This window comes from Berghia stephanieae, chromosome 2 (assembly GCF_034508935.2).
Source record: "Berghia stephanieae isolate SIO BIC M18660-M18661 chromosome 2, UCSD_Bste_1.3, whole genome shotgun sequence".
Taxonomy (NCBI): domain Eukaryota; kingdom Metazoa; phylum Mollusca; class Gastropoda; order Nudibranchia; family Aeolidiidae; genus Berghia; species Berghia stephanieae.
Genome location: NC_088361.1, coordinates 65,812,361 through 65,829,133, shown reverse-complemented (window position 1 = coordinate 65,829,133; position 16,773 = coordinate 65,812,361). Strand labels below are relative to the sequence as shown.

General features: G+C 33.2%; 1 protein-coding gene across 2 annotated transcripts in view; it reads right to left on the bottom strand.

The window, feature by feature from the left end:
• LOC144965360 (zwei Ig domain protein zig-8-like) overlaps positions 1-14,205 on the bottom strand; it is a 135,263-nt gene extending 121,058 nt beyond the window's left edge. For both annotated transcript variants that reach the window (XM_078900613.1, XM_078900614.1), the window contains exon 1: positions 13,939-14,205. The gene's annotated coding sequence lies outside the window, so the exon portion shown is untranslated. The remainder of the gene's footprint in view (positions 1-13,938) is intronic.
• Positions 14,206-16,773: the final 2,568 nt, after the last annotated feature.

Sequence of the window (16,773 nt, the reverse complement as noted above, 5' to 3'; positions counted from 1 at the left end):
TTGAGGTTGACCATCTTGCTAAATGAACCCCCCCCCCCCCCCCCCATCAAAAGAAAATGACAGCACGCCTAAAGCGTGGCTCAAACCCTGGACTTTCCGGGCCACCGGACAATGCCTAAACCACCCGGCCGTATTGCCTCCTTTATATCATTATAAGACACTAAAACACAGGGAAAATCCAGCTCGTGATTTCGATGTTAATGAAGGTTACTCATTGTTTCTTGTTTGTTCATAAATAATCAATTGTACTGTTTTTAATTTAGGTTATACCTGTTGATTGTACCATTAACAATCGTGATTGTCAACATATCGCAATTTAACAGCTTGAGCATTAGACATTAAAATTCATCTCAGTCATTGTGCCTCGTTCTCGAATTATAATGAAAACGTACAAGGAATATGTTTTCTGTCAAATTTGAGCTGAAATTCTTTAAATCATATCTGATTCTTGTACTTCGTATCGCCATTTCTCACGAAAAGGAATTACATACACTGAGACGAAAGGGAGATGGGAGAAAGATAGAGAGAGAGAGAGAGAGAGAGAGAAGAGAGAGAGAGAGAGCGAGAGAGCGAGAGAGAGAGAGAGAGAGAGAGAGATGTAGAAAAGACCTCTTTCGATATGACAATTTTATTTGTAATGCGCCCAGAGCCTCCAACCAGGGGGATAGGTTGCGCAATATTATTATTATTATTATTATTATTATTATTATTATTATTATTATTATTATTATTATTATTATTATTATTATTATTATTATTATTATTATTATTATTATTACTATTATTATTATTATCAAAAAGAAAGTGTAGAAGATGATCCTATTAATAGAGAATGGTTTTCTTTTAAAGCATAATGAATAACAAAGTGAAATCACAAAATCACGACACCGAATAATAACGAATGACATTGTTCTCACCTATCGGCCGGCGCCTTGGAGAACTTAAAGCATTTATTTGTTATTAAATCAAACTAAGCCAAGGAACTTTGTTTACTAGTAAAGATGACGTTACAATATTATAATCCGCGTTTTAATAAGAAACTATTAACATTTAGCTTAATGCCAACTAGAATGAACGACAATCAATATAAGTTCTGAATCGAATCAAAAACATTGTTTGTTGTGCTACAAAATTGATCAAAAAGCATTGTTATGCATTGTCTTTGGAAATGCACATCCTTATTTGAATAACATGCCACAATCTAATTTCTCAACTACATATTGATTCCTAGAATTATAATTTTACCTTTCATAGAACCATCACAATGCCCATAAATTTAAATGTGAAATTAAAGATTGCACTGATGGCAAGTCATTCCTGCAAACTTACTTGTTTGTTACCAATTACTCATTCTAACCAGAACACAATCTCGTGGATTTACAAACTTAACAATGCTGCAAATGTCATAAGACCACAGTAATAGTTAAGGGGCTTTACTAATAAATCCGATTTTAGTCACAATGGTGCTGAGATCAAAGCCAACCTCTAACCTCTTGATCTGATTCATGCTCGCTTATGTGACTCCGGCACTGCGCATGAACTCTATTACTAATCTGTGCCGAAAGTTACTAACCAGTTAACTGCCGTACTCTGGAAAAAGCGTATTTGAAAGTTTGGCCAGATAAACTTCCTTTCAAATATCGATTGACTTAAATGACTCTCATCTTGGTAAAACATTCTTAAACCTGGGACCTCCCGAGGAGTTCCAGATTTGATAGTTGTTTTTGCCAATTTGAGGGTCATTTAAATCGATCGATATTTGAATCCCCTGTTAGAAAGAGGAGTTTTCTGGCAAAATTTATAAAGGCACGTCTTTTTAGATTACGACAGCAGTTAGTTGGTTAAATGACCAGAATAATGAGAGCTTAGTTAAAACACGTTCCTTACAGCCAAGTGCAATATGAATAATTGAATAACTCAATGCATGATACATGTTTGATTACTAAATCATGCCTATAACTTACAGCACACCTTTCGTTTTAAATCCATAGTCAATCAATGTAGGCATATTCATTCCTATACCTGGATTGGTCAATATGCGTCTCATGCAATATTTATGTCTTGACCAGGAATTTAATAACAATGTGAAATTGAATGTAAGCTTCAATTTAATATACGAAAACAGATTCATCTTAACAACGCGACAACCACATTATCTCATTCGTCGGTAGTGTTTCATTCATCCTGTTTTGTTGATAAAGGGAAATCCTGAAACGTCCATTTTATCTGTTTTCATATATTAAATTGAAGCTTACATTCAATTTCACACCATTATTATCTTTTCGAACTTCGAGCAGCAACATTTACATTGACCAGAAATTCTGATTTTGAAATATGGATTAAAATCTACATGTAGCTACTTATCTGCAGGTCTATTATTCGAATTGAATTCCGTGTTTATTTTTAACATTTTTGTAATGATTAGTATTTTGCCTTGGATTGAGAGTATTGTTCACATTTGTCTCAAAAAAGAAACAAGTTACGCTTACTCATGTACAAGTCTGATGACGTACTTAAAGTATTATATTCTTGTTATCATTGAACTACTCTCACACCTACACAAAGTATAGCCCATTGAAACAATGTTATAGCAAGTCATTAATTGCATTCGATTCTTAGATTCGCATCAATACTTCAAAATGCAATCTATAATCAAAAAGTGCTTTACATCTTTACAAAAACAATGTCCTAACATCAATCTAAATTAATTTCTGAATTATGCATGAAAAGAAGCACAAACATATTTTTTCCTTTCTCAAATATTTCATTGCATTATATTTGTGGACACTAACTAATGGGTAAAACACATTCTTATAACCGGGTCCACGCCATATCCCGAATAAATGAAAATGTTGCCTATCGACATAATATTGCCATGTCAGGATGCCCTAAAACAAATACAATCGATTTGCTTTTGGAATTTATACAAATGACGCCTGAGTATAACTAAATATTTAACCTGGCAACGTATTCAAAACAACGTTTGAAACAAGAAACATGTCTGCTTCTAATTCTTAACTGACATGACTGAATTACTTAGAAATCACAAAGTTTTCCATTAGTTATCGTGTTACAAAAACATATCCAATCATTCATCATGAAATACAAATAACAAGTGATGTAACTCTGTGTCGAACACAAACAAGAATATAAGGCATTAAGAAAATGTCAACTAGAAACTCGATCTACAATTATCGATAGATTAGAATGACCCTTTGTTCGATAGATTAGAATGACCCTTTGTTCGATAGATTAGAATGACCCTTTGTTCGATAGATTAGAATGACCCTTTGTTTGATAGATTAGAATGACCCTTTGTTCGATAGATTAGAATGACCCTTTGTTCGATAGCTTAGAATGACCCTTTGTTTGATAGATTAGAATGACCCTTTGTTTGATAGATTAGAATGACACTTTGTTTGTCAAAAACTCTCAAACCTGGGATTTCCCTGAAGTCCCAGATTTGAATTTTCTGACATCTTAAAATGCCAGGTTTGGGAGTTTTGGACAGGGTGAAGGTCATTTTAGTCGATCGATATTCGAAGGATAAGTTTTTCTCGCAAAAAAATTCTTAATGGTTTTTTTTTCCCAGACTACGGCATTTTTGTCCTCCCTTAAAGTGTGGTGAATATTTTCAGATTCGATCAGATTCGAAAAAATGGACATATTTACCTTGTTAAAACAACACAGTTTCATCCACAACTAGAAATCAAAAATTAGATGCAAGATAAATCAACAGTAACTAAGTACTTTTCCCTTGTTATAGCAAATTGAAATCAGTGTCGTAAAATTGACACCTTTACACATTTGCAGCACGTTTTATTTTTATATTCGTTTACACGCATATTATTTTCTTAATGAGTGTTTTATGTTAAGGCTAGTCGATTGAAAGATGGATACAAGTTCAACAAGGTGATAAATGCGTTAATTTATAGGCTGTTAGCAAATATCACTTTCTGAACATTTTAATGAAAAAAAAAGAGTGAAAAATGAATCAATAAATCAATGAATTATAATAAATAAGCAATATCAGACAGAAAATACAAACTCTCTCTCTCTCTCTCTCTCTCTCTCTCTCTCTCTCTCTCTCTCTCTCTCTCTCTCTTCTCCCTTTCTCTCTCTTCTCCCTTTCTCTCTCTCTCTCTCTCTCTCTCTCTCTCTCTCTCTCTCTCCTTTTTCTCCTTCTCTCTCTCTCCTTCTCTCATCCTTACGCATACACACATAAGCACACACACACACACACACACACACACACACACATGAAAATGCAATTTCAAACGTGTTATTTCTTTTAAAAGAAAAAAATAGAAACAGCAACACCAAATAAACGCCGTTTGGGATATGATGACATTATTGGAGAAAGCCACAGTCTCTACAAGGAATCGACCTATGCTTCTGCGATCCATCACTGCACCGTGTTCATGATCGTAAATGTTTAACGGACACGAAGGAATACAACTCAGATGCTGAAGATTAAACTGAAAGTCAAAATAACTATGTACTTTCCGAAACGATACATAACATGATAATGTTATATTTACGGATATTGTTACTTAAGCTCTACAACACTCAATTTCTTACATTTCTCCATCCCACATCACGCAATAGAAACATCAATAACCTATCACTTCATGGGCATTTCCCATAAAAAAATTTTAAAAAATAAATCAAAACAATTTTTAAAAATTCCTTTTATTCATCCCCAAGGGAAATACATTTGACCTTTAGTTCTATTTCTATTACAAGGGGCAACTGAATTTATTCAGGCGTCTGCCAATTAACTTTGAAGCACCACAAGTAAGTAAACTAGGGCGAGGTGGCTTACTCAAGGCCACACAGCGCATGAGGGATTCGAACCAGTTACTAAAAGAAGAAAACATCGCTGTACCACAACATGCTAAAAGGTAGCAAGAAGCTCAATATCTATCACTCTTCCAGTGACGTTAATGTGGTGTAAGATCCTTGATAAATAGCGGCAACGAGGATAAGAACGTTTCTTGACCATCACCCATTGATACCATAAGATATTTTATATCCGATTGTTCGTTAACAGGAGGTGATTATGTCATCCTTTAACGATGGGAAAAGCTAGATAGAATAAACCCAAGGAACCAAGGAGGAAGTGTGCCTGTGTGTGTGTGTGGGGGGGGGGGGGGGCTGGGGGGGGGGGGGGGTAGGGCAATGTCAGATGATTTCTTAGAAGTAGCAGCACAAAATATCTGGCGGATTGTTGATTATTTATGCAGTGAAAGTTAAATTTCGTCAATTATAGCGAGTAAACCAACATTTTGCACCAATCATCACAAAATAGCCCCGACGTGTGCTTATTTACAGGTCTGATAAGCCAAAATGTTATGGGCTCATTATTAGAACAATCAAATATTTATCTGTAAAGAAATGAATGGAAATTACTATATCTTTGATCAATTATCATTAAATGGACCAACCTATTCGCGGTTCCCACAAAGCGGGACCAATTTTGAGAGAGACTGTAAGTCTATATAGGCTGGCATTAAATTTGATAACAAGCTCACATTAGATCGTTTTCTTAATCTAGACCGTCATAGATACTCGTTTTTCTGATTTTTTTTTCAACTGTACAAAATAAATCCATTTTGGTTGTAAATGATGATTATAGAACCGAGCATGGATGCAATATTAATGTATATTCCAGTCCCGTGACGATTTGTGTCCTACTCATTTTGTTAAGTTTCTATATCTAGTGTTTTTTATCACAAAATTTTTCGTGCCTACGTCATTCTCTCTAGCTATTCTTTATTAAGCACGTCAATTACTATCTCCCTCTTCTGTGATATCTTACCAATGTGTTCTTTATCTTCATGGCCTTTTGGAATCTATACAAATAATCCATTTTGTCCTTGATATGTGATATAGCATCTATCAATCTATCTTTCTTTCTACTATCTGTCTATGTATCTATTTATCTCTCTCTATCTTTCTTTCTTTCGTTCTATCTATCTAGATATCTTCTCTCTCTCTCTCTCTCGCTCTCTCTCTCTCTCTCTCTCTCTCTCTCTCTCTCTCTCTCTCTCTCTCTCTCCCTCATTTATGTTTGCGCTTAATCAAGCGGGTTTTTTCCTTTTAATTTCCCTGTAATCATAATGCACGCTTAGATGATTTATGGACGTGCTCAAATGCTGACAAGTCGTTTCGAAATGGAAAAATAACGCCATTGATAATCGGGCAAGCACCCGAACGTGTAAATAAAAAAAAAAAAAAAAGAAAAGAAAAGAAAAAATAAATAGATAGATCTAATTATAAAAATCCTAGAAACCTGAAGTTTTTCTCATGTGCATTACGTTTGAGAAAGTGATTTAAAAGCGCGTATTCAATACACCGATTCAAAATTGTCCAAGCGGGGAGTTTTTAAAATTGAAAGTCAGATTTGTTTGTATATTTTTATTTAACGCGCAAGCCCCAAATCTGCAGTAATCTGCAATTAGCGATTTCTCTTCAATCGTGTAGATATAAATAAATCTTGAAAACCCGACTGACAGTGCGGTTATGTGGTCTAGTATGACATTCGCTTTCGGATTGGAAGGTCCAGGGTTCGAGTTCCAAGCGGTACATAGTTCAGTCCTTGGAAAGGCTTTTAACTCACATTCTCTCACTGTACTCATGTATAAAATGAGTACCTGGTCGTTAAAAGCGATGTCTATCCGAAAAAAAAATATCATAATATAACCTAACAGGCTATATCTCGTCCGACATGTTAAGTGTTGCTGTTGGTCAGCGACCCTTTGCAAAGCACTTTTGAGCACGATTCGTGGATATTGCGATATATGAAGGCTCAAGCTCAAGAAAGTAAATTTTATATAAAGACTTGATATAACGCTGGAGTCACCAGGGCATGAACATGTGTCCATAGGTCGGTTATTTAAAAACACATTATTTCCGACCCCCTTATCCACCCAGTTGTGATTGGGTAGTTAGAGTCTGTCAGATCTACAGGAAAGTACCTTGCGATAGACTAACGTTCTATCAAATGGGTAGCAATCAGCTTATTATCCCTTTGACGCTACAGATCAGCTATTAAACTGCTCTTGTGACTATAAACGACTATTTTAAATGGACAAACCGGAGGTCGAAGGAATTACAGTTAGACTAATTGTGACAAGGATCTTGAAGACTTATACGGGTTTAATTGTGACTCCTTGGATTAATAATTGTTTTAAAATGATCCTATGCTGAAATCCTTTATCATAAAGTTGTGAAGGAATGAAAAATTTAGATAGCGACGTTTGAAAAGAGGCCATGAAACAGTGCCAGACCAAACAAGAAAGAAAAAAAAGGAACCCCCCCCCCCCCACACACACACACACACTACCACCACCAACCAGATTTCCTCGACTGGGATGGAGGCGGTGATCAGGAGGTCTGAGGTTCGTTCCCCCAGTTGAGGTAGACTGATATTTGGGATGATTATTTTTGTGTGTATATTGCCTCCTTGCTTTGTCTGGCACTGTTCCATACACACTTTTTCATATCTTTATCTGACACCAGTGGCTTTTCCGTAATTGGTTACTTTTAGTTAGTGTCGATGCACGGCACAAATGACATTGCGATAGATAGGATTTTATAAAATGATCGATGCATTAGAGATATATTTAGCTCCTTTTAAAATACCAATTAGCTTTATTATGATACACTGATGAAAAAACTAAATCAAGGGCATAATGTGTGTTAGTTTGCGGATGGTTCATTTCACTGTGTAAGTAGATTGAATGTCGCATCGAAATAAGAAATATAGAAAACAATTAAAGATTGAAGATGAGTAACCAAGCAAGCAAATTATGCAGTAAAATATTTGATAAAACTGGTGGAGAACCCGCAATATTTGAATAGAAATAAATTTTATTACGAAACGACACGGTCTGTTTTAATTACTATGCTTTACTTTGTATTGTGGAATTCACCATAGATCGTGACGAATCTTTTGACCCATCAACGATCAAAATCGGTCCGTAATGAAGTCTGAAGGTGTGCAAAAATGAATCGGGCAACAAATGACAATTCACAACGTCAAATGACCGATCAAACATTTAACATGAGTTGCACGGAATCATTTTGACTACTAAACCCTTTTGTTTTTAAAGAATAGATTCAAAATTGATCTCTTCAATTAAATTATAGCAATAGTGTCGAAGTCACAAGCTATCGTTATATCATGAGAATCCTGTTATGGCGGAAATTTTATTATATGAGACATTGATTATTGCTTGATGCTAGTAGTGTGCAGCCATGAATTCATATCGTTGCCAGACCGGTGAAGGTTATTTGATTACTCAACTTGTGTGCCTCACTGTTTCAAAAATTGATTAAATTGGTTGCTGGAGTTAGAAACGGTGCCGCAACCAGTTACCTTATTAAAAGATGTCTGGCTTCCTCTTCTGGGACTGTGACACGAGCCGTTAATACTTTATGGGGAAGAAAAAACACTAGCGTAGGAGTGGTTCTAACTAAAATAATAAAATGCCACTTGCTCACGCTTTAGTTTAGGTTAAGGACCTTTGCAATACTAAAAGTGATAAATAGCATCCCTTTAGGAACACTGCGATGGAATGCAATACGTTGTTAGATATAGAATTCGTTTGCACTTAACTGACTGGAGTTCCGATAGCTAAGTTGGTAGAACACTCGCTTCACACGCAAAAGGGCCAAGATCGATCCCGGGTGCAGTTGAGCTATTTTTCCCATCCTCCGATCCACCCAGCAGTGATTGGGTTGCTGGTTCTAATAGTTCAGGCGGTACACTTTGAAATAGACTAGTGTCCAATCAAAAAGAAAGCAAGCAATTGTTATTGACTGTTTCAAGCTATAGAAACCGCGATAAACTCCGGCTCCATCGGCCTAGTGGCTCAGAAGGACTACTATTGTCAAAAGCGTTTAAGAAGAATCATGATAATCAGTTTTAGCGTGGGGAAAAGAAAAGAAGTAGATTTTAGCACCAGTTTAACGGTGTCTCCGAAGTTTGATTCCAACCAAAATGTCGGCCCAGGATTTACACCATAGAGATGATACTCAGATACAAATTGACGTAAGGAGTTAATGCGAAATGGTTGAAGACACATTTCATACTAAAGGAAATCGTGTTCATAAGAATCATAACCAGGGTCGGAACAGTATTTTTTTCCGATTCAGGGGCAAAATACATAGCCATTATTAAACAAACGGAAGTTTGGGGCATGGGGTGGTGGAAAGGACACTTCCTATTCTGTAAAGATTGTGATTTGCGGAAAATTGTAGATCTATAAAACATTATAATTCCTAATAAGCCAAAAAGACATTTCTTTATTACGTTTTATATTATAAATAGAGCTAGCTAGTGTAATGCATTCCATTCAACCAGATCCAAAGGATTTAGCTCACTAGCTCGTTATTGAGACATGAAAATGTATTTTATGAGGAAATTAAATATTTTGATATCACTCATTATACCAGGAAGGGTCTCCAGTATATGCTAAATAGAGAGAGATAAAAACGTGGAGGTTTTATACTGTGGGTTTTTTTTATCATATAGATAGTACATGCCATATTTTTCAAATCATCTTTGCAAACCTGTAACGATTGTTTCACCTGAATATCTAAAATTACGTTGTGATTGCATTTTCAGAGAATTTTATGAGCCATTTTATGGGCTAAGATTTGTTTCACACTCCTACATGCATGCTATGTTGTTGATATTTTAAAGGTAAGCAATGTGAAACTTTATTTGTAAATTCATAGCCATACCTGGGGTATAATTAAGTATATCGTTTTTATAACTCTTGAAAACATCATCATCATCATCATCATCATCATCAACATCATCATCATCATCATCATCATCATCATCGTCATCATCATCGTCGTCGTCGTCGTCGTCGTCGTCATAGTCGTCGTCGTCATCATCATCATCAACATCATCATCATCATCATCATCATCATCATCATCATTATCTTTATCATCACCACCGACATTATCACCATTGTCATGGTTATCATCAAAACCATGTTCCTAAACAGCTTTAACAACATAATAATAGATATCAACGCAACAATTGATACCCGTATCAATATCATTGTTATTATTATATTTTACTCTTTTCATAATCATCACCAATGTTATCACCATTGCTGTTAGAAATTTTGACATAACTTTATATTATCAATCTAATCACTTTTTTGCCATCAAGACAATTACAATAAAATCGGTATAGTTGACAATATAATATACAGACGATCAAATAACCAACTAATACTACTACTACTACTACTACTACTACTACTACTACTACTACTACTACTACTACTACTACTACTACTTCTACTACTACTACTACTCTTACAACAACAACTACTACTACTACTACTACTACTACTACTACTACTACTACTACTACTACTACTACTACTACTACTTATCTTACAACTACTACTACTACTACTACTACTACTACTACTACTACTACTACTACTACTACTACTACTGCTATTACTACTACTACTACTACTATTACTTCTACTACTACTACTACTACTACTACTACTACTACTACTACTACTACTACTACTACTACTATTACTACTACCATTACTACCACTACTACTACTACTACTACTACTAGTACTACTACTACTACTACTACTACTACTACTACTACTACTACTACTACTATTATTATTATTATTATTATTATTATTATTATTATTATTATTATTACTCCTACTACTACTACTACTACTACTACTACTACTACTACTACTACTACTACTACTACTACTACTACTACTACTACAACAACAACTACTACTACTTCTACTACTACTACTACTGTTACTACTACTACTACTACTACTACTACTACTACTACTACTACTACTACTACTACTACTACTACTACTACTGCTACTACTACTATTACCACCACCCACCACTATTACAAATACCATCAATAATAGTGCTACTATTACAACCACTACAACCAATACCATCACTACTACTACTACTAACAATACCACCACCACCACAGCCGACATGAACACAAATAGTACGTAACAATTGTACTATTACTGCTAGTGCGACTATTATCATCATTGTAAAAAGCTCGCAGGGAGAACACTAATCTCGTTCATTCATTGTCACATATCTCAATTATAGGATAACCCGGCTGTCATAGATACCACGGCTTCAGGCAAAAAATACAGGAAGTGAATCTGTTTTTCTTCCATTCATTGTGACATACAATGACTTTTTTTTATTACAACGGTTACATTATTTGTGATATCAGGCAAAAATGTAAGGCACCCTGTCCAAATAAAGCCCGCCCAGGAATTTTTTTTACCATAAAAGCATAGTACTAAATGAAATAAACCAACGATAGTTTTCTTTTTTTTTTTTTAATTCTCAGAGAAAATAGCCATCATGAGATTTTTTACATTAAGTGGAATCATTTTATGGACAAAGGAGGTGTGCCTTTTTGGGTAGGGTATCTATTAGTTTATTGATTTGCCATGTTCAATTGTTGATTTGCAAATGTGAGAGTTTTGTCTCTGTCATAGCAATAGTTTTAAGAAACAAAATTATAAGAAAGTTTGTCTTTTTAAGCTAATCTCTCTAAGAAAGTTTGTCTTTTTAAGCTAATCTTTCTAAGAAAGTTTGCCTTTTTAAGCTAAACTTCTATATCCCTTTTTTATTTTCATAACTCAGAACGACGTAATATTATTATTTCAAATCCCAAATGAGTCAGAAAGACTGGGTTCAATCGGTAGAGCAGCTGATTTGCACTTAGAGCGATATTGTCTGACCTCGTGCTGTTCACCTTCCAGTGAGCTTGAAGGAAAGCACATACATTAGACACACTCCCTTAATGGGAGGTATCAAGCAATGGGTATAATCTGTTTAACACTAGAAAAATCAGGAAAATACCTGGATCCACCAACCCACTGAAAGACTCTGAAAGACTTATTGTGGACGACGAGAGATTCTGCCGCTAAGTGTTACATTTCATTATGCCATAAAATTAATGAAGAAAAAACAATATAAATGTAACCCATGTGTATTGATAAACAATAGAGTTGTGTTACTTTGAGTGTAAAAACCCTTGGGAAAGCGGGCTAATAGTAATAAATGTCAGAAGAGAGTTTGAATTGAATTGTCTATAAAAAACAGTGGCGTTTTGTTCGTGGCGTGAAATCTAAACAGAATAAAAATCCCCACTTTAACATAAAATCATTATGCTGAAAATCAAATTGATATTCAAATATTCCTCATTTTCAAGATGAAGAGATAACATATTCCAAAGTGGTTATAGTCCCTGGTGATTTACAATTTACATCTTTTTGCTACAATTGAGTACATATTGTTTTGTTAAATATTTTATTTTCGAGAATACTTTCAGGCTATTTTTAATCTTTTTTTTTTAATGATTCTGTCTTTTTAATTAATATGACTGAGTTTTTTTAATATGAAATGGCCATAATTAGATTATTATTCATTTTTTATTTTATTCATTTTTAAATTAATATTGTGATTTTCATGACTCAGAACATAATTGCCATATTGCAGATTAATTTAATTTTTCTTTTCATTATAATTGTCTTTTTATATCTTATTTACAGATTCATAATAATATATTCTTTTATTCTTCTACCAATTTCTGGGAAATTAAGAAATTGATTTTAAAAAATTTATATCAAATGATAATTTGTTCTTGTTTTTTTTTTAATTTTCTTTTGATTTGTTTTGTTTATTAATTTTGCTTTATTTTTGTTTATTTGTTTTAGTTTTTCATTTTTCTTTTGTTTGTTTATTTAGTTCTGTTTTGATTTTTGGACGATCGGATTTTTGAGATATTCTGCTATACTCTAAAACATTATTTAAAGTTAGGGCCAGGATACTTATCCTTCGACTATCGATCAATTAAAATTATTCTCAGTTGTCAAAAACTTTCGGAAGGCGTACATTTTTATCATTTTCTTTATTTTTAAATTGATAATCAAATCACAGTTGGTTTGAATTACAAATTCCCATTTGTATGTTGATTACAAACTCATATCTATCTATTTGATGTTGTTTTGCCAACTAGAAATGGTGAGCTTTTGAATCAATAGACCTAAATCAATAAACAAGTGATGGTTAAATTTGTATAATACTGAATCCTGAAGTAAAAACTGGTATAAATGTTATACATGGATCGGATATAAAAGTCCACAATGCCTTTTATTTAAATGTCAGGTTAAACAAACAAACAAAAATTTTAACTGGGAAAATTTTTGTTTTTTAATTTTCTATTTATAATGGATAACTAGAATAATTTCACTTACCTTTAAAAGTTTATTTTAATTCTTTATCCTATAAATGCAAGAGGGGGAGGGGTGATTTCGATTATTTATTTGTTTATTTTAGATTTTTATTTATTTATCATTTTCTGAATATATTTTTCCTTTTTAAAATTTTATTAAAGTACATATATTTTCCGTCATTGTTATTATTATTATTATTATTATTATTATTATTATTATTATTATTATTTATTATTATTATTATTATATTTATTATTATTATTATTATTATTATTATTATTATTTATTATTATTATTATTATTATTATTATTATTATTATTATTATTATTATTATTATTATTATTATTATTATTATTATATTATATATTATTATTATTATATTATATTATCATTTCCATCATTATCATTATTAATATTATTACTATTATTAACATCATCATCATCATCATCATCAACATCATCATCATCATCATAGTAATAAATTATTGTTATTCTTAAAAATACTTGTTGCAATTTTCTTTTTTTATTTATATATATATCCCTTAGTTCAGCCATTCTAAATATAATTAGCCTACATCCTTAAGATAGTCAATACCAACTAGGAATTGAAAAAGTAATGCAAATCTACTTACCATATTCTTTTAAAAATAAACAATTTAACGTTCACAGTAATCCATTATTGAACTCGCACTTTGGCATGTGTCACTGACATTTAGACTACTATCACCACCATTAAACGCGTTTTGAGAATATTAATATTATATCCTGAAGGAACACTCACGACCCCCCCAAAACCAATAATTGAAATAAATCTCCACAACAGCACCAAGAAACACCACGAGTAGCCGAATAGAATGGAACCATCAAAATTCACGCTTCCAGCATGCGTCGCTTGTCGCCCTTGCTACTTTATTGCCTCCTCCTCGGCGAGAGGCTTAGTATTAGTATCACTCCTTTCGTGACATACACTGCCCGCGAGGTGGCAACACCCGCAAAGATTTGGAGGCACCACGGATATTTTTTTATTTGTACGTACTCGAACTGCAGGCTGCTTGCTTGATGCTACTGCATAGTGAATAACTGGCGATAGTCCGTCCCGCGCGCTAACGCCATGAAACCGAATCATCAATGGATGGCGAATTCACGCTCTCGTGACACGGAATGCTATCATGTATCGTTGAATGGTTTCTTTTTTTCTTCTCTTTTATCTAGATTAAAAAACAAAACAAACAAACGTAGAGCAGTTAGTGAGTAAGATCCGGTTGGTTGGCAAAATACGTCTCTATAAAATTGAGTGATACAGAAATTGATCGAGCAGAATTCAAAGTGTTATTTTTCTTTTTCTTTTATTTTTTTCTTTATTTTTTTTTTTTTGTTTTTTAATTACTAGGGTGTAGAATTAAACGATTGGACAGACTGATCATACAGACACCGTCTATTCAATGGTAGTTACGGTTCATTGCTTTCTAAGAGTGAGTCAAGGGCTTACTCACACTTAAAGGCCTATTATGATAAAACGGTTCAAAGCAGGGTTATTAGTCGTGAGTTCTGCATGATACGAGTTGTTTCTCTCTCTCTCTCTCTCTCATTCTCCCTTTCTCTCTCATTCTCTTTCTCTGCACCCTCCCCCTGACACACTCTCTCTCTCTCTCTTTCTCTCTCGATAGCTTTCTCTATAAATCTATATATTTATCTACCTACCTACATAGCCATCTATCTATCTACCTACCTATATATCCATCTATATACATATCTATCTAGATATTTATCTATCTCTCTCTATCTATCTATCTATCTATCTATCTATCTATCTATCTATCTATCTATCTATCTATCTATCTATCTATCTATCTATCTATCTATCTATCTATCTATCTATCTATCTAATAGTTCTATCTATCTATCTATCTATCTAATAGTTCTATGTATCCATCAGTTTTTTCATTTGTGCTATATAAAAGAAGAGGATTAATTTTTAAAAAACAAAACAAATAATATTGAACTTAAACATCATTTTATGTCGCCAAGCTGGATGTAAAGAAACAAAAAAAAAAAACTGTAATTATAAGTGCAGGTAAAAACTGTACAGTTAAAACAGAAAGTTATATCCATTTACTCAATGAACCTGCAATTGGTTGACATTTGAATGAAATAATCATACAAATAATATGTAACAATAATGATTTGATAATACATAATTGCACTCGTAATGATATAGTAGGTACAGTATTAAATGCAAAGGCCATTGTTCCAATTATATCCACATATTAGTCAACTTCATTAAATAAACTCCTAAATTTTTTCAAAAGCATTATCTCAGGATTATTTCCCAACCAATAAAAAGTTAGATTTTTTTCACTCAAACACAAAATCATTAAGTTCTTGCTATACATATCATTTTAAGAAAACAAGCACTACAACAGAGTGTTCATTTTTTATAACTATAACAAAACCTTTTCTTTACATTTTAAGATGTAGAAAGGAAATCAAAATAAGGAAAATGCTGGCTGTTTGGTAACGAATTATGTGATGATTTTACTATGATTTGTAAACATAGTTCAATGATTCTACAACATATCATTTCTTTAGTATGTGATCGATTATGATATATATATATATATATATATATATATATATATATATATATATATATATATATATATATATAAATCTTGTAATACCATCATGCGTTTTTTTTTGTTTTTGTTTATTTGATTATCATAATTTATATACGAGACGACCTTGGAGATCATTTCCATCCTCGTTTCTGCAATGTCTGTTCTGTAAAACAACCACAACGAGAACGAATCTGTTCAGCTGACCTTTTAGACACCCTCTAGCTTTTGGTTTTACTAAGAAACCATTGCATAGTCAGTCGCTTGATTTTGGATAAAAGTAAGATCATTAATTTCATTGATGTCTTTGTATATTTTTTGGTTACTAAAACCTACGGCGGTCATTGGTGAATCCTATGTCAGTATCTCATGATTAACAACCCGAATTTCTGGTTCTCATCTTGATGCCTATATTTTGCCATTTGGCAAACATCACAGTTTTGAGGGTTGACTGGAAATAATTAATCTAAAATAAATCTGACTCAAAACGCTTTCTCCTAAAATAAACCAATGATATTGTAACTAAGTATCATAATAAATAAAAGCATCGTTGTCACTTTCCAGTTGATTTAAGGACCGCCTTTCTATTGGATGCAGCTGACTGATTTACAACTAGTAATGGCTTGTTTTTCTTTTCTTTTTATTTGGTCAATTGATGCTTTGCGCTAAGCCAAAAATCTCATAACATTCGCCAGCCGGAAATAACGTACCAACTCTGTCGTTGTTTTAAAAAAAAAAAACAGTCTGTGCAATGTTATCCAAATAGCACATACTTTGTTCTTTAAAACTAACGGCAGAACACACAAAACTTTGTGTACCTTCAACGTCTATAGTCTGATTAATACAGTTTAG